This window comes from Pelecanus crispus, chromosome 10, assembly GCF_030463565.1.
Source record: "Pelecanus crispus isolate bPelCri1 chromosome 10, bPelCri1.pri, whole genome shotgun sequence".
Taxonomy (NCBI): domain Eukaryota; kingdom Metazoa; phylum Chordata; class Aves; order Pelecaniformes; family Pelecanidae; genus Pelecanus; species Pelecanus crispus.
The window spans coordinates 14,952,080-14,979,723 of NC_134652.1; the positions used below are offsets into that span (position 1 = coordinate 14,952,080).

At 44.4% G+C, this 27,644-nt stretch overlaps 1 protein-coding gene across 2 annotated transcripts in view; it reads right to left on the reverse strand.

Annotated features, from left to right (window-relative positions):
• Positions 1-27,644, reverse strand: part of NEURL1 (neuralized E3 ubiquitin protein ligase 1) — a 169,129-nt gene that overhangs the window by 70,627 nt on the left and 70,858 nt on the right. The window lies entirely within an intron of this gene.

Genomic DNA, 27,644 nt, shown 5'->3' on the forward strand with positions numbered 1-27,644 from the left:
TTCTGTGATAGACTCAGGGATGCAACAAAAGCAAATATGACCTTAACAATGTGCCAGTTTGCGCTGTAAAGATGCATGACTAAACAGTATGGTTAAGAACTCTATTCCTCAAACACGCAAACTATAGAAACTAATCATATATATTGTTCACGCAAATTAATTGCTGACAGTTATGTCTTTATATAGCTACTATAAAATAATGCTTACACTTCTAATGTAACTCTTGGCTTTGTAATAAAAAGCCTGGACCCTATTCCTCCCAGTTTTACCTTGTAGCTACATGAAGTTGTAATGGCACATCATCAGGGCAAGCCGGAATAACTACCAACAGAACTTAAAATCCTGGTTTCTGATGAGAACATTTTAATTCAACTTTGGCATCAGCCACTCCAGCCTTCTCCTCTCATCTCCTTGCTGTTTTTTTCTCCCATTTTCAGCAACAGTGCTATCCCTTCAGAACAGAGCAGGAAGGCCAGACAAATAGGGCTGTTACCTTTAAACACTTTCATTAATACTTTAAGGGAGAGATGAACCAACTGGGAGTTATTTGATGCTAAAAATTATGTGGAATATAAGTCATCTTCCTTCTCCTGTTCCTCACATACGGAGGAGAAGAAACAAGGCACAGAGTACCAAGAAAAAGTAGAGGTTCACCTGAGCAGGCAGGTCAGAGGGGAAACCTTCAGGAGGAACAGACTGCATGGAAGGGGGAGCTTGACACAGGGAAGGTCAGGATGCAGGGGCTCACATGAGCCTGACCTCTTCCCTTTGGGCATGCTACTGACCCAGGGCAGTGCACCTTGCCTCTCCCCACAGCCCAGACTGGGTGGTCAGAAGACAAGACAAGCTGCAGCAGCCCCACAGAGAGAACCTTCTGAGGTTACCTGTTTAATTAGAGGCTGTCTTGTGCCCCAAAGAACAGGAGGTTAAATCCCTTCCAGTATCACTAGCTTTTTTCTAAACCAGATATGTTCTCTACCACCATCCCTCTGCAACTCTGTTAAGCCCTCAGCTTTAGTGATACCTTGCTGATGAGTTCCTGAGGCTTAATGGTATTTTGCAAAGAAATATTTCCTATATCACTGCCAACATGATGCTGTTCACCATCACAAATGGTTATGAGCCAGAGCCAGCAAAAGTGGCTGACTTAACCTTGCTCCACCCCACCTCCCCAGGTGGGTCAAGCTGGTCTGTAGGGACAAGACCGCTGACAGATGGTCAAAGCAAATCATCCCAGGCTCTCTTTTGGCAGAAATTTTTCAGGCTGCTGGATCTCCTCATTGCTTATCTCTTAGCTGCCTCTCTATTTCTGCTATACCCCTTTTTTGTAGGTAGACTAACTAAAAATAAACATCTAGTGTAAAAATTTCCATTCCTAAATTTTTCAGCTTCTCTAAAATACATATGTAAGTCACAGTCATTTCTGAAACAAGACACATATTGAGGGATACAATCAATTGTTTGACATAATTTAAAGTCAAGGGATCTGCAGAAAAATATGAAAAATTCTTTTTCTGGCTATTTCCAGTCTTGTTTTTTTCCAACACCTCTTTGATAGTTTCTAGGGGTGCATATAGGTGAAAGAGAAGAAGCTACGAGTGAATATACACTCGATTCATGCCATCTTTGCATCCAGATCTGAATTTTGTAGCTCAAACTTTTTGCTAGCAGTCACTCACCAAAACAAACTTGTGCAGCACAAAGGCACACACATTTTAACCTGTTTGCATATCTCAGTGCTCTAATTTTACCGGATAACTTGGCTATGATAATAGCTGTCACACCTTGCCATAGGACATTGCACCCTTTTGAAATGCAGTAATGGAGTCACCAAAACTGCCCACAGCTGTCAAAACAGGCTCTGATAACAACACCGCATACATCCAGAGCATCTGCTGGAGCAGCGTTACAGAGCCGTAGAGTCCTGCCTGACCCCAGGGGAAGGACGTTAGAGGAATGATTATTTGCTGTGACAGTCTGGCACCACTATGTGAGAATGGGTCAAACCCATGCCAGACCAACATCTGCAGGATGAGTGCCCCCCATGCAGACAGCTGAAATGCAGGGCAACCGTGCTCTATGGGAATGGAAGAAACCACCCCAGGGTCAGCTTCCACAGGTGGAAAATGCAAATGGGGAGGAGACCCCCTTCTTTCTCCCAAATGCTCTTACACAGCAATGAATCCTGCATGATGAACATGCTTGGGTAAGGACCAGAAAAGACCTTAATTTTTAAAAAGTGCAGCTATTTAATAATGCGGTTTTGCACCTTACAAATACTTGGAGAAGTTACAAAGCAATGGGTCAAATACAAAGCCCTTTGCTCCACTTTGCCTTTTGCTTCCACTCCAAAAGGAGGAGACACCATGCAATTTCAGATGGCAACACAAACACCTAAGACTGGTCTTAGACAAGGAAAGGGACGCTTTAGCAACACAAGCTGGTGAGATACATTGCTGTCCTTGCTTGACCAGCTGAAAATAAAATAAATCATCTGCTTAAAGTTTTTGTTCTCACTGGGCTGGACCTAGACTCCAGCCATCTCCCATCCCCTTGTTTAAACTACGACACATTTTGGCATCCTCAGCCTTTGCTACCAGCAATATTGGTACAATACAGCTGGGGCCTTTGCAATAGGTTTCACATTTTTTTTTCTTTATGTAAAAGAATTGAGTGAAACTCATAAACCCAGAGTTTCAGTTAACGAAACAAGCAAAAGTCCTCCTGATTTCACAGCAACCATGCAAAACTGCATTAACAGAGAATCTGTCCCAGACTCCTCCTCTCCCACAAGCTGACTTATCAGTCACCTACAAAGGTGAAGTGAAGTAATTGCTTGAAATAAAAATTGCAAACAAATAAGTATTTGAAAGAAGGCTGAAATCTTTGAGCGTGTTCAAGGGCACTGCAGGTTTCCCACTCCACAACATAACACAACTTCCCCCTGACAAGGAGTTGTAACAACATGCCAGGACTATGCAAACTGGTATCTTGTGACAAAAGTCACAAGCGCAAAATCATGCCTGTTTGAAAACAGCCTCTGTGTCAAAGGGCTGCAAATCTAAAGAAGCACCATGGACCCCTGTACAGCTTTCCAGGTTTTGTGTTGGGTGTCACAAAGAACAGCATCTGCCCACTCTTACAGTTTTAAAGAATGGATAGGCTTCAGTTTTCAATTCATGCCCAATAATAGATGCTGTTTGATTCAGTACTGGGTTTGAACCCTGAACACAGCTTGCCTCTAATAAATACCATGAGGCCCACCAAGAGAGCAGCAAAAGTGGTAATGTACCCCTCGCCCCCCTGCGCCACAAGTACATGGGATGGATCCTCTGAAACCTTTACTAAGCCAGGGTGAAGAAGACATTACATGAACCACAATGTGAAGGACTCTGAACTGTTCTGCCTTCAGTGTACCACTCTTAAGTGCGTCCTTTTCGGAGCCGTGTTTGAGAAAGCAGAATATTGCCCCAAAGGTAGCACACTTCTCCCTCCATGTATGTTAGATGTCCCTGGTCTCCTGGATCTCAAGGTCTGAGCAGCATCCACACACTATATAAAAGGCAGCACTGGATGTTCTCAGCTTAGCAAAGTGCATCCCAAAGCCTGTCAGGGGCTTTTACCAGAAGCATTCGTGCTCTGCAAACTTTAGGCATAATCTTAAAGGCTTGGGATTTCTTAAATGCTGCAAGAAATGTCTGGATTTCATTTTTTAAAATACATTTTTTCCAATTGAAAAAATCCTGATAGGCATCTATCAGAATACTGTCAAAACTCATTTCAGACTGAAAACTAACTGCAAAGTATTTAAGGTAAACTTCTTAGAGCATGTGAAGTGGCGTTCAAAATTGAAAGAAGAGAAAAGAAGACTTCAAAACAGAGCCCAGGGGCTGACACGCAGTAGCAAGTGGGAACAACAAATCCCTGTCAACCTGGAGAGGAGGAGAGCAGAGGTCTGGGGTTGGTGACAGATGTACCTGTCCTGCAGGTTACTGACAGTGAAAAGAGGGGACAGGGCAAACCACTGCACTATGAAAGGAGAAAAAGGAGAAAAGAGAAAAGGGCACATTATCAAAAGAGGCTAACAGAGTGCTTTATCTGGCAGGTGGCCTTCCTGTATATGCATTTAAAAGGAAGGATTCTGAGAAGGAAGAAAAGGAAACCATATGTGGGTGTGGGGAACCCAAGGGAAGCCCTGACCCAGGGATACATGCATGGTGAGGTAGGAAAGCCCTGGCCCTGAAAGAATACCTGCACAGCCTTTCCAAAACCAGATGGTTACTAACAGCACAGGGAGAAAACAACAACTATGGGACAAATGCTCATAAGCCTTACTACTTTTTGAGGTGTTCCCATACTTTAGGGAATTATGACAGTGAAATACAGTGTAACTAGTTACACTGATCCTTCACATTTGCTAATAAAGTTCAAAAGGAGAAAACCACAATGAATTCATTGTGGTAGGCTTTGCAAATGGATTCTTAAAAGCACATTCAAGATACAGTTTACTATAAATAAATATTAGCTTAACACCAGCGGAAACTGAAAAGGGGTTGCAAAGCTTGTTTTCTCACATGCCGCCTGACCCAGGGCATGTGCACCGAAGAGAGGGAACTGTAAATTAATGGAAATGAAAAACAAGGGTTTCTTCACTGCCGTTAAAAACATGTTTGCTGTTCTTGAAGGAGTAAGTAGTCACATATCTCCAGTCTATATCCAACTCTCCCTGTGCCTGTTATGATGATAATGAGATTGCTATCAGATTGCTGTCACCACGGTGAACTACTCGTCTTGGTATTACAAGATGATCAAGAACCAAAGTTTTGCTCTTCGACAAAGACAGACTATAGTTTTGCAGGTGTTGGGGCATTGAAGAATAGAAATGCAAAGGGTTAATTCTGGAGCATTAGATCGAGAACACCTGAAACTATGGAGCATCTTGGGTTAAACTTAGTGAATTAGGGACATATCTACAAGGTGGATCTGAGCCAGCAGGTCAGATCTAGCACTCCCATCCAAGACTCCAGAACAAGTCAAAGCCAAAACATAACTTATTATCATCTGTGCTATTTTAGCAGTGACGAGATGCATCAAGAGAATAGGTTCACACATAGTGTAAGATTTTCCATTTAAATTGCAAACTATGAGACAAGAGGCAGGTGCAGACAGACCACATGCACATGAAAGGAGATAATACCAGTCAGGGTGGGGCTTGGAGTTGTGCTTTTTTTTTTTCTTTTAAGACCAAAAAGCAAAGCTGTGTTTAAAGTAACAGATCTGAAATACAACAACGGTGGTTTTACAGACATGTGAGAAGGCCCCCCAGTATAAAAAGTGTGCAATAGGAGCCGGACCTGATTGCAGGACGATCCACAATGGATCCAGCTTTCAAACCTGATTGATGGGTGGTAGGGAATGGTTAGTTTGTGAGGAGCCTTCAAAGTGAAGCAGATGATTTTTAGTTTCATAAAGGACAATAGAACTAGTGAAAGAGATACAAAAAGTGACAGTAAGAACAGAGGGCAGGAAAACAGGTACAAGTGGAGAAATTTGGAATAAATACAAGTGTGGCAAGAGTTTGTCAATGGCAGAAGAGAGAAGACTGAGGCCTGTGGGAAGGGGAAGGGCTGTGTCCTGAAGATGAGACAGACGCAGGCAGAATCTGCAAGACTCAGGACACTGATGTGTTTGGGTGGATTTAGGAGTATGGGCTGAAACAGACTGCCATTTCCTCTGCCTCTCTGCTCAGCTGGGATGTGCATTTGCCCTCCATCATGTGCAGTAGCCGAGGAACAGAGATGTATCCTGTTGAACAGTCACTCCTCATGCGGAGACAACAACTTCTGCAGGAGTGCCAGGTAATTACCTGGCTATGGGGCTTTTTTAGCAACAGCAGGTGAACCCATCAACTTACAAGTCCCTGGTTACAACTCAGATGTGAGGCTTTATGAAGGCTTGCTTGAAGAGGATGCTGGGGCTATGAGTATTAGGAAGAGTCAAGAGGGTGGCAATTTTTATAAAGGTTGAAAAAAGAAGGTAAAAGAGAGCTGTTATTCTCCTGCCACTCCTCAGCTGCTTCAGTTATATTAAGCCTGAGTTGTTTGTAATATTGTATTAAAAAGGCAAAAAAACCCAGAGCAAAAATTTAGGTTAGGTAAAGGAGACTTAAATACTACAGAGGAGAGGTGAATCTGTTAATTGACTGTAGGAAGGATATGGCTGAACTAATGTCTGTGGTTGAAATTACCCAGAGAGAGATAAGAAGATGCTCCTGGGCAGAGCCTAGAGAAGCCTCTACCACACGTGGGAAGGAAGATGAGAAAGACCCCCGAAATGCAGGAGAGAGAGGAAGAGAGGACAGCAGGGCAGGACTGAGCTGGGGAGGCAAACCCTCACGCACACCATCTCCAGGAGGAACAATCCAGCTGACAGCACTGCAAGCACTTAAAAATACCAAGCACCACGAAGGTGGCTGATTATGCCCTTTTTTTGTGAAGAAAAGATGGTATCAGAAGAGAGGTGCTTGAATACGTATTTCTGTATGCACATAAGGCTGTCTAGAAGAAGCCCCTTCCCCTTATAAATTAATTTTTTTCTTGACATCTTCAGTAATGATGCCGTGTCATCATTAACCATCCCCCGGTCCCTAATTAGGCACTGTTTTCTCAGTATCTCTCACAGTCGTTCCCAACAGTTCAGTCACTGAGGCAGCATGCCACAGAGGACAGCCGTGAGACCTCGAGCACCACCCCGCTCCGCTTCCCACGTGTGCAGCCCACCCTTTGCAGGCTGCCTCCTCGCCCTCTCCCCATGCAAATCCTCCCGAGCCCCCACAGTCCATAAGTCCACTAAGCACATAAGAACAGCAAGAGCATAAGTAAGCAGCCATATGCTCCCATCTGCCGTGTAAGGAGAGAGGGGGTGCGTAGTCCCCCTTAAAGATGCTGGGCAGTGGCAGGATGAATTGCCTTCGGAGCCGCATCCCCAAGGGTCCAGCCAGGTCCATGGAAAGGAGACCAAGATCCCTCCATCAGCAGAAGCCACTTCTCCCCAGACTATCTTCTAGCAGCTCCTCTGATCCCAGCAGAAACAACTTGCATGGGCTGTATTTATTTTTGAGAGCAGCAAGGCACTTCTGACCTTATTCTCTTTGCGTCTTGGTAATTCTTTATTATTATTACTTCATCATAAGTTAAATGTTCCGAGTAGGAAATGAGGAGATCAAAGTAAAAAGTGGTGCTCTGGAAGCAACCAAGATCTCTTTCTTGATCTAGAGCATTTTTGTTCTGCTGCGATCAGGTCAGGTCTGTCACCAGTCTAACGAGAGATGTCAAAATGTATTTATGTCTTCTAACAAAATAAAGAAAGATTAAGTCCAGCTCAGTTTAAGATTTAGGGATGTTTCCAAAATTTTGTTCACCCTTCTCTTGCGGATGCACAGTTTGAGAATCTTCTCCTTTGCTAATATTTGATGCTTCAGGAGGAGGAGGAACAACTTGCCCATGGTGATGGCTGATCTGTCCGTGCTGCAGATGGTGGGACAGAGGGAAGAAAAAAAAAAAAAACCCAAAACTTTCCATGCTACCTCCTCTTGATAATCCTTATCTTCTCAAAGATAAGCAGGAACACTGTTGGCCACAAGATTATGTGCACTTTATAAAATAAGTTATTTTTGCTTCTCTGACCCACTGTATTAATGAACCAGTTACCTGCCCTAGCTCCTTTTCCAGGATTGTCCCACCTGGGACAATCCAGTGAACTCACCCACCTACTGTAATTCCAGTTACTCATTTACTAAGTATAGATCAGAACTATGCACAGAACATTTTATACCTGTATTAACATTACAGAGTTCCTCCTAATTTATAATCATGTAAACTAAATAGATATTGTAGACATTTAACTAAAAGCCATGCAGCTGAGACAAGGGCCAAACAGCACCTCCATCCCTCTCTCTAACCTCGTACAACCTCACAGAGAGGGCAAGTTCACCTTCTGCTCTCACCCACGTCCTGCTGTGGGTCTGCCAGGAAGCCGAACGGTGGCTCCGCACGTGCTCTCCCCAAATAGCACATCCCCTTACCCCTGCCAGAAGCAGGTGCCTGGGCTAGACAGGTCCCAAGGTACAGCACAAGTACAAACCTTGCATCGGTTTTGAAGAAAAGCCTCATCCTCAGAAGTCTAATGTTTCCACCATAGTGCTAACTGCACACTGATTTTTCCTTTCCCTCCTGCAATACCTGTCACAGCTGTGATGAACAGCTAAACTGCTGCCCCAGCGACAGCCGTGTTTCACTGCACAGCCTACAGTCAGCAGAGCAGCCACTCTCAGAGGGTTCATGACAGTTCACGCTGCAAAAAGTAGCTACATAAAAGCAGAGCCCGACTGCAAATATTTTATGGCCACGTAGTATTTCCATGCACTACAAATCAATGTAAAAGATGTTTTCTTCAAGGGGCCTCATGTAGGCTGTGTTTTTAAAACGCATTCCCTCTGCTAAATATAAATCAGTAAGAGTTTTTGTTCTTCCAAAAGATTAACTAGCCTCAGTATTTTGGGATCTAATTCTGGAATACTTGTAGATGTGCCAGCATTCTCTTCCAATTTAAATACAGTTTAATGGAAAGTCTATCCTGGGCACATTTTCCATGTACAGTGTAATAGCTTGGAAGTCTGAATATTGAGAGCTCACCAGAAACAGAAGTAACCTGTCAAGGTTAAACTTCAGATGTTTGTCAGGACAAGGAGGAAGGTAGGAGCAATGGAGACCAGGAAAAAAGCAAACGTAAGAGTAGTAGAGACAAGCAAATGGACCTGTAGAACCAAAATCCAAGAGATGGTAGAAAATGGTGTAACCTACCTACAAAGCCACCCAAACAAACTGCAAGTTCAAGAAGCTATTGTCCTGAACTCAAGCCCTTGAGTTAGCTTTTAATCATACCTGTGTAAAATAGAAGATGTGCCTCTGGACTCAAGATGTTGAATTGAGCCCACAGCAGGTTACTCACACTGCATATTTACAACATAATGAGCTAAATTAGGATGCTGTTCTTTGTACTCCCTCTATCACCAGTGGAAAGGGATAGGGTCTTAAGAGGGTAATGAAGAGCATCTTGTCTGGATCATCAGCTGGATGGTGCTCTCCCACTGCTCTACCTTTCATCCCAGTGCATGAGACTATACATTAAGGATGCAGAACACAGTGGACAAAAAAGCTCCTGTTGTTTCTGACCTCCTAAATCTTAAGTGTCTTGTTTAGCACAGCTCCCTAATCAGACACCATTTCTCACTGAGAAAGACAAAAGTCCCAGACTGGAGACAACATCCTACCTTGTTCTCTCCAAAAATTTTGGCTCTGTTGAGTGTCCCTGCAAGTGAACAATAAGACCCTGGAATAGCACTGGCTTCCCAACATAGGACAGAAAACAGGAATATCTCTGCAGAGACACATTTGCAGGAAGGTGGTATGGGTGCTGGGCTCGTATTCATAGCTCTGGGGCAGAGAAGAACAAAGACTGGTGGAGGGATGCCTCTAGAAAGAGTCTGGAAAATACTCCAAGACAGAGAGGGCATCATTCATTTCACAGCAAACTCTAGAGCTGCACTAACTGAAATATCCCTGAGAGTATAGCAATTTAACTCTCAAATACCGTAAGTTCCTCAAAGCCACAAAAGGTTTAGAGACCAACATGCTAAGTGAGCTTAGATCACAGCAAACAGCAAAGAGCTCTTTCCTCAAGAGCTCATGGGCTCAGCCATGCTGGGGATTCAGCATCCACACATCCCTTGTGCCTTCCCAAATACCTATTTCTGTGTACAGTACAGGTATGCCCAGCACAGCCCTGATGTGCTCCTGCCTTACAGCAGAGCATGTTAGTAAGGCATAATATTCCTTTCAAATCAGAAACATTGTTGACAACTTTGGACTGCAGTTGTGAAATCTCCAGTGGCTTTGTTGCTGCTTCTGCATTTTGCTGCTTGAATTTATAGCAAACATCACATGTGTATGCCCTCACTTTAATTTAGCATCTGGATGGGTCAGGATATATATCCCAGAGCCTGTTCTTCTACTTCCCCTCTTACCCAGCTGGACAGTGTAGATTATATTTATCATTCAGTACCACATACCATGAAGTTTTAAGCCATAATGCCATTTCTAAAGAATCTCAGGAAGCAGTTGTTCTTCTATCGTACGTGACATTTAAACTTGGACCACCTTTTTTTCTAATATAAAGCATCCATTTAGAGACACTTTGAGGTACTGTAAAATTGGGTCATTTCATGTGTAGTCTTGTTTAAAAACACAGCGCTCGAGTCATATTTGTTTCACACTCGAGTCATATTTGCTTCACACTCTTCCTCCTGAAGTTCCCTGCCATTGTTCTTCGCAGGGTCTCTTGAGAGCATGCCTGCCAGAAGCAGCTCCTTACTCCATCTGTATTTAAAGCTTAACAAGCAATTCGGAGATGTTGTGATTATTTTTCTGGAGCCCAAGCATTGCTTTGCCCAAAGGCTCCCATTCCCTCCTTTCAGCGGTTTAAGCGTGCCTCCTCCACTAACGTCTGCCTGCAAGCGCATGTGAAATAGTTTTGTCTCCAAACCTAAAAGCCAGGACTCTGCTTCCCATGGAGCAGCCAGAGGACACCCTGAGGTGATAGCATGTATGAAGGACAACGTCCAGCTACAGAGACTTCCTGTGATGAAGATCTTCCACCCCTCAATGGAGACACCAAGAATTTCCTGACCACAGCAGCTCCCGTTGTGCAGCTGCATTGCTTTCATCAGCCAGGGCTCAGGGTCAGCCCACGTTACCCCATGAGCCAGCTGAGCAAGCACTTAGTCCTGTCTAAGGACAGTATTGCTCAGCAATGTGAGCAGGCCTCTGAATCTTATGCAAAAATCTTCTGGTGTTGATGTCTTAATACTCAGGCCATTGCTTTTTCCTTTCTGCAGACTGGTGGCTGTAGATATACTGTCACCCAGTATGTCATCTTCATTTCTTTCTGATCAACTGAAAATTCCCCTTTTCAGCACGAGAAAATTGCACTGCTCACTTTGTTGTTAGTCAGTACAGCCTAAAAAACTATTTCCATCCACACCAGTTACCCAAATACCAAAGATTTTTATTCAATATAAAGTCCAAAAGCAATCCTAAAGAGAAGCCCTTTAAACATACATCTGCTGAGGGTCTCCTGGTTGCAGGGTTTATGCTGTTCTGAAATGGAATATGAAATTTCTTTGGTCACAAAAGAAAAATGCACCTGAAATTCTAGTCTTGCTACACACTGACTAGACTCAAAAGGTATCGATTCCGCTGGCTTTTTTCCTGACTATGTTTGGCAGCAAATAAATCCTTAAAGCATGGGGTTATTAGAGATAGTAGCTTATCAGGCACGTGAAAATTTACTATTGCCTTTACTATTTGGCCACACGTAACATCCTCTTAAATGTTTCAGGATTATAGGAGCCGTGTGCTCCTTGAATTCCTCTTCCACCATTTCTCTATTCAAATCCTCCTTTCCTCTCTCCCACTTCTCTGTCTCCCCATTTCTCGAGGAATACTCACAGAACACACAACCTTCCCCTCTGCTTGCTTTACCATCCCTTCCTCTCCAAAACATCTTCCTTCTCCTCCACCTCCCTTGTCACAAGTATTAAAGTTTCTCACCCACTTCCCTCTTTCAAGTCTTCCACTTCCTTCACTGGCCTCACCTTATCCAGCACATTTCTCTCTCACTTAGGTTTACTCTTCTTTTTTTTTTTTTTTTTTTTAAAATCTCACACTCTCCTGGCTTGTTCTGCTCAAGACAGACATGCTTCGTATATTCTCATTTAAAGAGATAAAAAACCCACCACACCTCTCCTAAAACATAACAGGTCCTAGTGATTAATCAAGGCTCCCCAATCTCCCAAAGTTATAATCAGCTGGATTTATTTTGGTAGCACCCACTAGTTAATCTGTAATGTATTCCTGCAAAGTAACTTGCACCAGGTACTAAGTGAGGTTACAGAGTTTGTCATCAAAATGGCATTTTTTTTTTTCAGGTGTATTGCTGGGATTAAAGCACAGGAGCTCCACGCTTGGCTCCCACCATCAAGCTGTTAAACCTCCAGCCTACCTGGCAGAGCTGGCATGAGAGCACAGGTCTAAAGCTGCCAACCCAGCGCAGGACACCAGCCCTGCTCTCCAGCAACTTCTTGCTGCACAAATAGAAATTATAACTAAGAACTTCTGCCCAGACCAAAGAGGTCTCCAGTAGCACTAGAAGTGTTAACCACTACAGGATTAATTTTTTTTTTTTTCCAAGCAAATAATTTAAGTACTGCTGAGGCAAAACCAGGAGAAAGAGCAACATTTCTCCCTTTACACAAGAATTTGGCCATCCATGCACACATTCCTTCATTAATCTGCACTTTCTGTAACATAGTCACAAGTGGAATCTAAATTACTGACTTTCCCCCTCTTATCTGGCTCTGCAGCACATCGCTTGCACCAGTTTAAACACCCTCTACCAGTAATTAACCCTGTTTCTTTAGCAGACCAGCATCTGAACCTGGACCATTGAATTAAAACATGAAACTTAACAGCCAGTCAGGGCATAAAGTTACAGTTTATTTTAACAAAGATAAACAGCACCCCTGGCACTTATTCCAAAGAAAAAGCATGAATACTATTCCATCATCCTTCCTGGCAATTCCTATGCCAGACCCATGAAGTTATTACTTAACGTTTTGCTATAAATAGCTGCTGGAGTGGTCCATACAGGAACTTGTTTTCCTTAGCAGCTGCTGAACAGGTCAGCCAGTAAATGATCAAGGGTGTTGAATCCTTACTGCCCAAGGACAAGAGCACATAGAGATGTTTTATTTTTTTAAAAATGATCCTACCGGCTAGCTACCCCTTCATGCCAAATCTCACAAAGATAGAAAGAAGAGATGGGTCTTGCCCCAAACTATTTACAGTCTGCATATAAGAAAAGAAACAGTAAATAAATGGGAGTAAGAGGAAGATAACTTTGTAAGTAATAGTATGTCTTATCTGAATTTCAGTCGATTTGAGTGAATCTGTCGGGACATATGCTGTTCAATACCCATGGCCGATGCAATTTCTTGGACCAGAGGATAGCAGGAGGTGACTCCACATCTCTCCTGTCACCATAACAGCACATGAAAGAGTCCAGTCCTCTCTGATTTGCATAGGCAAAAGCATACTTCAAGCTATAAGCTCAAAGCTCTTTCATTATAAGCCCTCACAGAACTCCCATAAACTTTCATGGTTATTTTCTTATGACTTGGGTAACAGCATCAACCTCTCAAGTCATTTTGTAGAGGAGGCTACCCCAATCATAGAATCATTTAGATTGGAAAAGACCTTAAGATCATCCAGTCCAACCATTGACCTAACACTACCAAGTCCACCACTAAACCAATTAAGGGTAGAGTAATAATTAATTTCATGTTTCCTGGCTTGGTGGCTGGATTATTTTTTAATGAAAGTAAAACTAGAATAGAATCATTAAGGTTGAAAAGGATCTCTAAGATCATTAGTCCCACTGTCAACCCAACTCCACCATGCCCACTAAACCATGTCCCAAAGTGCCACGTCTACATGTTTTTTGAACACCTCCAGGGATGATGACTCCACCACCTCTCTGGGCAGCCTGTTCCAATGCCTGACCACTCTTTCAGTGAAGAAATTTTTCCTAATATCCAATCTAAACCTCCCTTGATGCAACTTGAGGCCATTACCTCTTGTCCTATCGCTAACTACTTGGGAGAAGAGAACAACACCCACCTCACTACAACCTCCTTTCAGGGAGCTGTAGAGAGCAATAAGGTCACCCCTCAGCCTCCTCTTCTCCAGACTAAACAATCCCAGTTCCCTCAGCCACTCCTCATAAGACTTGCTCTCCATACCCTTCACCAGCTTTGTTGCCCTTCTTTGGACACAGTATTTCTTGTGAGAGGGAGTCAAGGAAGCTTCACCACCCCTAGCTTGGAAACTGTGTTAACATCAATGTATGCAAGCTATGCAGAAGAAAACTTCCCAATGATTCAGTCTTCAGAAATTTTACGCTGCTCCAGACTTACTCACATGACCTATCCTGACTCAGATGACCAGTTGCCATTTACTGAAGTTGGGTAATGTATAGCAGGTGACTCGGAAGGAACATCATGAAGATGAAAAGAAGACTGTATTTCTAAATAGCTGAAGGAAGAGAGATGTGCTAGAAAAGCAAGCCAGCTTGGAATAGGAACAACACGCTGTTTTAAAATTAATGCAGAAGGGCAGTTTTGCATATTGGGGTATTGATAAGAGTGGAAAGAGGAAGAAATTTGATGTCACACTATTCAGAGCATTGTTCCTGATGTAGCCACATTCATGGCACGACTGCTTTGAAGGTCATGTGCAAAGAGGAAACAAGCCAAAAAGGGCTCAGGGGGCTTTATTCTGTTGGTAGAAAGACACCTACACTATTTCAGAAGAGCAAAGAGCAATTAAGTGTAGAGGCCAATTCATCCCATTCATTCATCCATTTTCCTTGCTCTTTGTATCTTGAAAAACTGTGGAAAATCCTTTAGTCTTTGTCCAGCTAAGGTGCACTTCTTCTGATAACAAAGACCACTGGATTTTTTTTTTTTTTAGTATATAATTGCACCTGCTTCTCAAAGCCACAGCTCTAAATTATAATTTAATAAGGACCAGACTGCATCCCTGACAGATGCTCCTACCTGCCAGCACACAGAGAGATGCAGCTATTGAACTGGAGTCTGCAAATCCAGACCTCTGGGCCATGAAGCATTTCTCTGATTAGTTTTCTGCACCCAAAAGTAGATCTCAATGCATAATCTGAACCTACTACTGTAAATGTAGTACATAAAGGAAAAACCCAAAATATTTGTCATCAAACTGAAATTGCACAAATCCAAAACTGCTATCAATCTTTATTTTTTCCCAGAGGGTGCACTGCAAAAATCACTTCTCTGGAGTACTGAAGTTATTTAAGGTAACTTGCCCATATTTATACTTTATTACAGCTGCCCACACAATACTACGCACCTCCTCCTGCATACATCTGAGCCAGCAGTACCAGGCATGTGTGTGTCATAAAGCTACTGCTTCTGCCACACACTAAAGACCACGTGGACCAAGTCTGTCCACGAGGGTTCAGGCACAGATTTCCCAAAGCACAGGATTAAGAGAAGATGGAAAGTGTGTATTGTCATGTATACATAGACAATGAATCTCAAAAGATTCCAGCTATCATATGCTGAAGAACTTCTCAATCTCCTTCAAGCAATTGCACTGGTCAGTATGAAGCTGCAGTCAGCTTGGGATGAGGCATGGCGTGGAGTCCCCAGTGAGCAGCTTTGCTGTATGAGGGTTCAGAGCAGAAAGGTCTCTGAAACTGTGGGATAACTCACAAGTGGGTAAAGAGAGCTTAGGTAGTCACTTTACAGATGATGGGATAGAAACGTCTTCCAGCAAAATGGCTGAGGTTACTGGATCTCTGGTGAGGAGCATTGTAAGACCTGCAGTCGTCTCTCACAAAGATGCTGAATGACTTTAGCACTCTTTCAAATCTATTTGTAGAACACTCAAAGGATATTTCTCTGCATTTTATCCTTTCTACCATGTGAACAGATAGTCTGAATGTCTTATCCTTTGTATGATAAATGCCATTGCACATCTGCCTGGGAAGGATACAGGGGGCTGTAATCGCTGCATCTCCATTTCAGGAATTAATTTCTAACATGATGCAAGGTCTTCTACTGCATTCCAAAGACAGCCTTGCCCACTTTCCCACACCTAAGCCTGACTGCTAGAAGCCATGCACAGAATAGCATAGGCCAAGGAGAGTAAGATCATTTTACAGTCAGTAACCATCAAAAATCCAAGCGATGAAATACAGAGACACAATATCTAGATACTGAATCACCCACCCTTGCTCAAGCAATACAGCCTTGCGCTGGACAGAAAGGAGACAGGCCGTCCAGGAACCTTGTCACAGCCATGCAGCTTGATCAAGGTCTCTTCAGCCAATTTTGCAAAGCCACTGATGGACAGAGGGATTAAGAGTAGAAAGACAGTAGGTCCTACCATGCTGCAGCTCCAGCTCTATATGAGATGGACCAGCACCCATCAGGACTCCCGAACCTGCATTCCTTCTAAATACATAGCTTCACTCAGAATCAGAACACAAGAAGGCAGGACGAGTGATGGTCTCTTTCCCTTTGGAGATGAAAAATTAGAAGGTGGCACTGAACTAGTTTTGGATAACCAGGAGATAAATTGAGCAATTTTCTTTTTCCAAGTTGCAGGAAATTCACACCATTAACAATGCCTTTGTAAAAGGAATTAGATTCTTAAGGCTCTAATTTATATTTGATAATCTGATTCTATTTGGTGTGCAAAGACAGAAGTCATTTTGATCTGGGATGCTTCAGCACATTGTAGGCACCCATATATTTCTATCTTCCAGAGAGACTTTTTTCTTTTAACTTTTTTTTTAATCTCCATCTCTTTGTAATCTGCTATGTTTTAACCTTTGAAAAATAGCAATTCTTAACAATCTTTATGTCTCCAATCAGTCTTCCAACAGCCCTAGAGAAAAGTAAAGGTTTTAAACTACTTTTAGTTGAGTCAGTGAATATTATAGATAGACAAATCAGAGCTGAAGTTGTAGCTTCCAAAAATCTCTCTCCAAAAGCCCTTTACCCTTCTCTCTCCTCCTCCCAAAAGCTAAAACCAATGAAACATTTCTGTCTGTCTTCTGACCAAAAGCCTCATCTCTGCAACAAAAACTAAAATCTAGGATATATTTAATTCCAAAACCGTATCCCCAACACCCTTGCCACCAAGTTGCCCTTTGGCCAGTTTTCTAACATTTAGCTTCTCCAAACAAGAAAAAGTAAAATCACAGAGACATTTTCCTGAAACAAAAGATGTTTACCAGAAGTCTTCTTCACTTTAAAGCAGCAACCAACCCACAGCACACATTGCATTTACGCCAGAGCTGTGACAAACGCCTGTTGAGCTGCAGCACTTGAACCACTTGCATTTTAAACAGCAGTTTGTCAAGTGATGTTAATTATTTGGGAGGTCTCTGCTCCTAGAAACATAAACATTTCTTTTTATACTGATCACGTTTTCTTTTCCATGTGGTGCTTCCAGCAGGGACTGAAATGAAAATGGCTTCTTTGTGTGCCACGGGGTGGTTTATGGCTCAATTCCCCCTCTAGGTTTGCAAGCAGCAGGTAGCATCGCACCAGTGCTCTGCACAGCACCTTCCCCATCCTTGCTTTGCAGGTGGAAACCTCCTCTCCACAGGTGCGAAAGCTCTCCCAGGCTCAAACTCATCCACCCTCCTTAAGGCTACGCAGCTTCCCCTGGCTGATAACACAGCTACTGTGACTTGCAACAGCCTGAGGATCACTTGAACTTCATAAAGCAAGCTAAGGGCTCGGTTGCTAGGAAGCACCACAGGGAACAGAAGAAGTATAGGCTCTTGGAAGAGTCAGAGTCAAAATAAACCAACCTCCAGACCTGCCAAGGTGCAACTCAAGCCCAGGCACATGCTTCCTTCAAACCGCCTCCTGGTTCAATGGGCACTGCTTTTGAGGTTGCAGCCTCAATGCCTGAGCTCTGCTTATGCCAGGCCACAAGCCTCAGTTCCTTGAAAAACAAGTTTTCAGTCCTGCCTTGGTATCTCACAGGAGGTCCTGCTTTTGCTGACAAGTCTATTGGCCAAAAGCTTCCAATGCTGTATCCACGCAGTGCCACACGGCTGCACAGCAAGGCAGATCAGAGAAAATACAGCTGCATCAGCCAGAGAAAGTTGCATGAAATCACAGCAAGCAAACCAAAGGCTTTACCTGCAACGAGACTAAAACTGGTGTTGTCAGAGGCACACTGAGCCATCTGCAAGTCAGTTCTGCTCACTTTTTCTTCAGGGCTCTGTGTGTTTCCATCCATAAGGATTTCTCTCCCAAGGTAGTCAAAGATGGGAACAACCTCTGCTATTCAGACCTTCTATAGAGAGGTCACTGCACATCCATCCTGTCTGGGTCAAGTGTTGGGTCCTTTCATGTTCTCCAGACTTCATGGACAAAGCCTGCTGCGAGCAACTTCTTGAGCCCTGAGGGCTAAACCAGCAGGTCTGGGCAGGTCACCTCGCGTGGACCAGCCTCACACAGCCCCTGTGCAGAACTGCTGTATTAGGTACAACATGACAGGACAAATGCAGACCACGGGTACTTAGTGTTACTTGACCCCCCCATGCTTCCCCTCTCTATTAGGATGCATTTAGTAGTATAGGCAGAAAAGGATGCAAACTGAACCACAACAAGGAGATGATTTTCATAGCAAGGGGCCTTGGTTTATTGTAAAGGCTTCTCATGAAAAAGAGATTTTAACTCAAGGGAGAGGGCGAGAACTCCAGATTTCTGCTGATGCTGGCTGTTGGGGGGCGAGGCAAGCAGAAGCATGCTGTATACATTCTATATCATGTTCATTAATGTATGTGGCTTTTATTATATCCCCTTCTTACTGTTTTCCCTTTTTCTTTAAAATAAAAGTGTTATCAATGTTTCTAACAAGAAAAATATGTTCATGCATCTGACCAATTATCACAGCTCTCTCGGAGCCCACACCCTTTGGTGTGCTGTCAGACACACAGTAAACCACAGATAAACCAAAGGACTCCTCTCTCCAGCCCCATCAACTGCAGTCATCTTGAATTTTATTTTTAATGCCAACGAATTACAGTGTCCCTTCAAGAGACGATCAAGGACAGAGTCAAGGAACAGAAATACCAGTGAGAATAACTCAGCAAGAGCTACAGAGAAGGCAGCTCTGACTCATTTTGGACCAGCTTCACTCAGATAAATACGTTTTCAAAGCAAAACACTGTGATTCAGATGGGGAGAAAAATGAATGGACAACAACGCTAATAGGGATCAACCCTAGAGCAAAGCACAACGATATGCAGGGCTGCAGCATATGCTCTGACCGTGGGCACTCGTACCACAAGGCTTGCGGCTGGCAGCCATGGTTTTATTTAGCCTCTGGTAGACAAGACCTCTCCTGACGAGCTCAGTACCCTGCTGTGCCATCAGTAATCCCTGCTGATGGCAACTGATTGGGATCAATTCTTTGCTTTGCTTTCATTTTCCAGAAAACTCCCTTTCCTTTAGGATTAATCTTTTTTAGATTGATCTCAATGCAACCCTCTGCACGCGTGGCTATCATTAATGTAAAATTCCTTAATAAAAAGAAAGCAGGCCTATCAATTTTGAGATCATATGCCTAGAGACTGCTTCTTCTTGATTCCTGCTACATGGCAGCAATGGTAATTGCATTTGTTTTGCAAACTTACTTTATACTATTAATGATACGAATCTTCTGGCTTCGGGAGTGCTTGTTTTGATTAAGCATGCAAATGATTCCCTAGGACAGGTCAGGGGATCCTGAAAACCTTCCTGAAGAGACACCTGCTACCTCTAAATTAATTGAATGATAGCTGAACATATCACCCATAATTCTTAAGAAAACAAGAGTTAAGTAAGGAAGAGGTGAAGAAGGATCAGAGGTAAGAACACTTCCACATCGAGAATGGAGAGGATCAGTCAAAGAGAAGACAAGTAAGAAAACGAAATCTGACAAACAACATTCAGTCCCTAGATCCCACCAGAACAGAGCATCAAGTTGACACGGGAAAATGTTGTGAAAGCAAAGAACAAAATGAGAACGGGGATGCTCTTTGCTCTCACCACTTGCAGCAAGACCCCTACAGTCAAATACTGCCACAACTAATGAATGCCTTTCACAATAAATAGAACTGTTGTCAAGTATAAACATGGTTACCCATAAAATCTCTATATACAGAGGTACCACACACTTCATTTTCAGAAGTGTTGCCAGCAGTCAATATGCTTTACTATCGGCCACCTTGGGACATTGGCAGGTGGCCCACAGGTCAGAGGTATGAACCAAAATAATCTCTGGGAGCCCCACTTTTAGCAAATGCCAACACTGCTTTGGCACCCTGCCCGGGGTCTTCTGCACCAGTTAATCAAACCCTGAGCAGGATTAATTTCTCAAACACACACACACACTCATTCACTCTCAGGGCTATATACCAATTGTGCTGAAAGCAGAGTGAGTTTAGAAAGAGCCTTTTCTCCCCAGTCCCATATTGGTTCTCAATGAGCGACTGTCTGCACAATATGGAAGATGTTAACCCTTTAGTGAGGCTGATCCCATCACCAGTCACTCCATCAAATGAGAAGTTACCCCAAGATCTAGACAATAACCTAGATATGGTAAGAATAAAAGCAATGCCAATTTGCAAAGAGAAATCTCACTAACATGAGATAAATTTTGTCAGGTCTTTATCTTTTTCACTATTGTTGTTTCTTATTTCTTCTGGGATATTTGCAGTTTTAATTAGGTGTAAGAAGTTGGAAAGTATTAAACTTGAAGATGTGCATAGCAGCGTGTGCTGAGTACAATTTTGTTTAGTGATATTAACCACAAGGGTGAAATGTGGTATTTGGAATGGTTATTGCAGTATAGGCAATGAATATACAGAGCGAGAAACAAAGCATGGGGCTGATTTCAGCACTTGCATATAGCTATACCACTCACTATGCTACAAGGAATTAAAAGAAAGCTAAAAATAGAGCTCTATTGTGCAAAGTAAGAATAAATTAAGTTGAATACAGTAGCTATTTTACACTAGGGAAATAGCCTCCGCCCTCTGCTGTTCCCCAAAGCCCTACAGCAGCAGCTCAGCAGCTCTCACTAGGGCTGAGGTCTTCCACACCGCACCCAAATATCCCATACCTCCTGCCAACATATGTGAGCAAGACCCAGAAATTGTTCTCTGGGAGAACAAAACATGGAGGAAGGACAATGCCAGTGCTTCACACCTCTTTTGCACAGGAATAAATGACCAGCCAGGTGCAGGGAAGTCTATGGAAAACAAGATCCCGATGAAATGGGAAACGAATCCAGACAGCCACCCAAAAGCCTATTACCATGCAGCATGGATGGAGTCCTGCTTCCTTCTCCCTTTTTGCGGCACAACCACACAACCGTGGCTGCATTGCTCACCAGGCCTATATATATGTGGTAAGGGGAAAATCTGACCATGCATAATACTGACATTGGCCTCTATATACACCACATAAAGGCACACAACCCGTCATTTATATTGTATCCACAACTTACGGAGCATCATTTGCAAGCAGCTTAAAAACTCAGCCGTTCAAACTGAAAAATCACATCTGTCAATCAGTACTGCTTTCCAGGCTGAAAAGCCAATGCGCTCTCACCAGGGACTTCTTTGCAATTACAATGATGCCATACAATTACAGTTTGGAAAATGTGGCACAAGATACCTTTTTCCCTGCTCCTTGTAAAAATTATTCCACCGCAAAACACTGATGAATGACTGTGACATGTGAGTAATTAAAGCAAAAATAAAACAAATGCCTGCAATGAGGGATGACTTAGTAATTACGACTTGTAGGAGGGAAGGTTATTGAGCAAACGTGCAGGTACACACAGACACACATATCCCCTGCACATGAATTAATCCACTGTACACGCTCTAGCTAGTCAAAAGCCCTCTGAAGAGATGTGCACACGTTAATCACTAACCTCTGCACGTCTACACACACTGAATCCCTCTCCCAGCACAGTGCAGCAGCTTCCTTGGCTAAACCATCACTTTAAGTTAGTTTGGTTCTGAATGACAGAGAAATAAAAAATATACAGGGTTTTCTTCCTCACACAAACTCCTGGATTTGGCCCCCTAAAATTAAGAATAGGGTCTTCCGCAAATAGCATCTCAATGATAGCCATGAGGAGGAATGAAAAGCTAATGCAGCAGGTGACAGTTGAATCAAACACATAATAAGAGCATACGTATTATGATATATGTATCTATTAGAGATATGTTTGAAGCATGATTAGCTAGCAAGTAGTTTAATATAAATATTTAGTCAACTGCCTGCGTTATAGGAATACCATAGTACACAGTCATTCTTGAAGAAACCAGCCTCAGATGAACCACAAGCAACCATATTAACATTTTCTGGTTTAAATATTGTTAAAGTAAACCACAAGCAATCATATTAACATTTCCTGTTTAAAATATCGTTAAATACCACACATATAGGTATTACTTTTTAAATAGCAAGTAAACATCCTGTCCATCAAGGTTGTGTTACCTTTGAACTTCCTATTTTGACTTTTTTTTCTCTTTGCATAGAGAGCTCTGGAAAGCTCCCCAGGACTTCTGTGGATGGCAGTGGGAAAGGGAGAGGGAATGGGGAAGACGAGCAGAGTCCATCACAGTGCCAAGCACAGGGACATAGATGGAGACTGCATGAGGATGCTTGGGCAATTCATGTTATTTCACAGAGGAGAAGAGTGACCAGCTCCCATGTCCCAACATATGAAGCCATCAGATGTCTCCTTTCAAAAATAAAGGTGCTGTCTTTCATGGCACAAGTCCATTGGGGTTTGCTTGCTAGAGAGGAATGAAGTCGGAGGTGTGAATCGCCCGGGAAGCTCAGGCAACTGATGTTTCAGTGCCCTTGGTTCAAAGCTTATTTTTCCTCCCAGTCCCATCAGGTGGGAAACTTTCCTTCAGGTGATTCAGGACCCATTCAGCACCCACCAACTCCATCATCAGGACAGACTAGCATGGCTCTCCTGCACTGCCACAGTATCAATGGGGAAGCAGTGTTTTCACTCAAGAAGACGCCTGCCCATGCAAGCATGCATGTACCTCACTGGATGGCTCAAAAAGGATTGACGCAGCATCGGCTTGCAGGGCTTCACCCAACAGACCCAAGCAGCAGTGCAGGTCCAGGGACATCTGGCGTCACCACCACCAACCACCACCCCCGAGCATCATGCTTTGCCCACCCATGGCTTTCCCCGTGCCAAAGGGCACCAAGACTCCTCTGCCCAGCAAGAATGCTCCATGACTTGACTTTGCTGCTTGAAAGCAGATTTGTGGGTGCAAGAGGATAAAAAAAAAAAATTATGCCAGGTGTCCCTTATCATGACAGCCTGCATATGGCTGCACTTGACTACTATAAACCTCTGTCCTTACATCAGAGCACCCACAGTTTTTAAACATCACCACCCTGATTTTATGCTTTTTTGAAAGGGTGCCTCCCTCGTGATCCGCTTCAGTAGCTTTTATCTCAATTTACTTTTCTGATCCTGCCAAGGTCAGGGTGGGGCCCGGAGGAGGCAGGGACCCGGCACACCACTCCGGGCACGTGTCTCAGGGAAACTGGCTGCCTCCCCAGGACCGGCTCAGCAGAGCCGCAAGCAGCCAGCCCGTGCAGTATCTCCCCACCTGAGCTCATTTTCAGCGAGGTTAAATTACTCAGGTGCTTGTGAAAATCCCAGCCCATCCTTGCAACACAGAGAGGTCACCAGAAATGCCCAGAGGACATGAATTTATGCTTTACCTGTGCTTTCTAAAAACAAAGGGTGCCAGCTGCCAAGGCTATCAATACAACTCCTTTCAGTATTGTTACAGTAATTTTCAATTATCCTTCCAAGAAATCGATAAGTTTCAGTTTCTTTCCTCAGCTATTTTGAGAATCCAAAACAGAAACATTCAACAGAAAGATGGAACTGGAGGAACGGTAGCCACAGACAAACCACAAGTGCAGATGAAGTCTATTTTTGTTAAGTGTGCTTTGTTGCATGACATACTAGGTTTTTTTTCTAAATATAATGCATGTCCATTTTTTTTTTTAAAGCACCGCTGTGCTAAACACAGCAGTGCATCACCTCTGATTATAACGCAGCCTGTAGCCCCTCTGTATGAAGAGGGAAATTTGATAATTACCCACATCCCCTCATTAGTCTCCCCTCTCCCAACAAAATAAAAATTAGAGAAGCACGCTCGCTGGAGTAGAATCGCTGAAAAGCAGAAGTTGCAGGATTACTGTGCAGTGCACTGCTGGCTGCAGGCAGGAAAAAGCCCCAGCAGGAATGCCAAGTCCCTGGCACACGCAGGAAACATATATAGCTATTATTCTTTCGCAGCCAGTTTTTCTCAAATTCATTCAAATAATGCTTCAAAGGGGAAAAGGCACTTACAATCACAAGACAAAGAGCCAGAGCTCTTTTTTTTTTTATTTGACCCGACAGTACTGTTATTCTGCATATTGCATGTATATCGTGAGATTAGAGGATAAATAAGGTGAGACCATGGGTGAAACTTCAGAACACAGACAATGACCAAATAAAAAACCCTGTTGAGACATGCTCACTAAATATCTTCAGGGCAAAAGTCATCTACTTCCTAACTACATCCATTTGTTCCTTAAACTATAGGGTTTGGACTTGGAGGAAAATATGAGAAGAATCAGGACTGTAATGTGAATATTGACAGCCTAAGCGTACATGCCTCATGCATCTCTCTTCAAGGAAAGGACACGAGCTACTCCAAGCCCACCCAACGCTTCACCTGCATCTTTCATGCCCGTATTTGCTATTGTAACAAGGAATTGTCTCTGAAAATATGTTCACGCCGCACCGAACGTGCAGCACATTTACTACGTCTGAAGTTAACCAGAACATTTCAGAGCAATAGGCAAGTTTAATATCAAGGAGTGCAATATTCTCACAGAAGTATTTATGGCACGAGGTTTGCGCAGACAGGGACGCGGCTAGCATCGCACGTTGCCTATAGATTCAAATTCTGTCTTAACGTTGGCTCGTGTGGGATGTTCCAGCCCCGTTCCAGCTCCCCCCTCTCCCCCGCTTTACACGACCCGTCGAACGCAGGCGGCACGTTGCACGTCGCGGCTCTGGCTTCGCCTAAAATCAGTCAATTCAGCCCAACGTTCATTGCAAACCGTATCAATTTAAAACGAAGCAAGCCAGAATTCGCGTGAAGAAGCAGCTGCTGGCGGAAAGGAAAAACCAAGGTGACCGTTTCGAGCGGCTCCTCAGCTGCCTGGCAGCGAGCTTCGCCCTCGCTTGGCCCATCCTTTCCCCCGCGGCGAGTTTCGTCCCCCCCCCGGCACCCCTCGGCCCGCCGGGCGGGCAGACGAGCGCACCCCCGGCCCCTCGCCGGGCACAGCCCGCGCCCCCCGCCGCCCCCCTCGCCTCTCCCCGGCCGGCTCCTTACCGTAGAGCAGGCTCCGCGTCACCTGCCCGCCCATGGCCGCGCAGCCCGGCGGGGGCTCGGCCGGCTCCGCTCCGCGCCAGCAGCCCCCGGCCCACGCGGGAGCGCCGGCAGCCTCCACCCACTCCCGCGCCTCCCGCCGCGGCACCGGCGCTAGGAGCTGTCATGTTTATTTACATAAGAAGGAGGAGACTGCGTGGCTTCCTGAAATAGCTGCCGGCGTTTCGTCGGCGCAGCGTGTCTCTCTGCGCGCGGGGGTGTCCCCACGCCGTCCCCCCCCGCAGAACGCCGCGGGCAAGGGCACAGCATCCACGCGCGATGCCGCGCCGCCGTCGCTGCGGGCTGCCGGAGGGGGCTGCCGGCCCGCCCGAAAACCCGGCGGTACCCGGCTCGCCGGCAACGCCAAGAACAAAGCGGGAGGCACTGCCAACTCCGCTGAAAAATACTGTAAGAACTCGTTGATAAAAATCAAGCGACTTCGGCCATTTGAAACTTTCGCTACCCAGTGGTTTGGTATCCTAGCGCAAAGCCCTGCAATAAATTAGAATTTTTAAAAAAAAAAAGTTAAAAAAATTATTACCAGACATCACTGCACCGGTCTTCAAACGGCCTCTTCTGGTTAATTTTTAATTATTTAATAGCAAAGAAGAAGTGCTTGAAATGCCAAGCGGTTCGCCACGGACTGTAATAATAAAAACTTTACCCCCCATAAACTCTTTTGTGCGAGGCTTGCATGCTCAGCCCAAATACTATGCTCCTTGCTCTCCAGCTCATTACCTCTGCTGATGGATAATGGCCAGCGTTATTAAAAGCAGGGGGGTGCCAAGGGAGGTGCAGGCAGGTGCACAGGGTACCGCAGCCAGGATCGGTCCCTCAGTTGCTCTCCGCACCCCGCGGTTCGTGCAGGAGCTTGCTCGTTCCCTCCTCTCCATCTCCAGCACCGCGCGCCCCTGCCCACACGCACGTCTCCCTGCCTGTCTGCTGCTCTAAGGGTAAATTAACACAGCAGGCACCAAGCTGCCACAGCCGGCCATGGTATATCCCAGTCGGCTCGTTTAAAACTAGCTCATGCACCTTTATGCTACGCTGCAGTCACTCTTCACTCTGCAAAGGAGCGGGAGTCAAACTTACGCAGCCGCGAGTGCAGCTCTGCCTCCCAACTCTTACCATGGTGCTGGGCAAATCCTGCCATCCCACTGCCTCGACTCTGCCACGGGAAAAATGGGAAGTAAGATTTTTTTTCTTGCCTGCGTTGTAAGGATTATTGCTTAGGATGGCTGGGTGCTGAGGTCTCAGCACTTCTGGGAAAAAAAAAAAAAAAAGCAGCGCAAAAAAAGCCCAAGCCAAAAAGCACAGTCAGGGTGTTTGCACTAACGCTGCGTGCCTGAGGAAAGCTGTGCCCAGCATTTCCAACCTGCGAGAGGAGCCTCTCCTGAGCCCCCCAGCAGCAGCCAGGCACCACCGCCGGCTCACCCACTGGCTCCTGCCTGCCCAGCTGAGGAGACTCACACCCGGACCCCAGAGCCAAGCAGCAGCCCTTCCCTAGCCGAGCAGCATGCAGGCAGCACTCCGCTCCTCCCTGCCCAAAGTCACACTCCGCAGAGCTTACAGCAGCTTCTTGGCAGAAGACTCTTCCTTCCCCCCCACCTTCTATTTTTTTTTTTTTCCCCTCCCAGACAATGCTGCATTTACAGCAGCAGTGGTGTGGGGTGAGGACCCGTCCCCAGGAGCACTGCAGCATGGCCCCTGCACCCCAATGGGTGCAGGACATCTCTTGGGTCACACCAACCCGTCACAGCACCCCACTCTGCTCTCATGCTGCTGGGGACCCACGGGTGCCACAAGTACATTGCTGGTTTCATCTCCTGGCGGGCAGCCCACCCGCTCAGGCTGACGGCAAAGGGTCCGGGAGCTTATGCCATCAACTACCACATTTCACTCAGAGGAATGAAGATTGACCCAACACTCAACCCAAAATTTTCTCCCTCAGTTTCTCATTTTAGCTCTGCTTTCCATCCTTACCTTAATCTTGCTACAGCTCTGTGAATAATTGATTTCTTGGTTCACTGCCTCAACTAAGAGATTGCTAGAAAAAAAAAAAGTATCATTTCATGTTGGCCCAAAACTGAATGCTTTGTGCATCTTGCTGAACAAAATGTTTCTTTAACTCAAAATTATGCATTTTATTTTCTGAGTTATTTTTACCTCATTTTTTCAAGTTATGGTCATTGAATCCAGCTCTGAAATGATGTCTTAAAAAAACCATTAAGCCCTTTGTTTGGAATATACCAAAAGGAAAATTTTGAATTGTTATCGTTTCAGATTATTTTATTTTTTACAACTTACTGGCTTTGTTTGTTTGTCTGAGGGGAGCGTGGAGAGGGCAGACTGCCAGAATGAGTCATCCTGTTTGGCAGATAATGATAAACAATTTCAATTGATTTAAAAATTGCATTTTTTTCAGAAGAAAT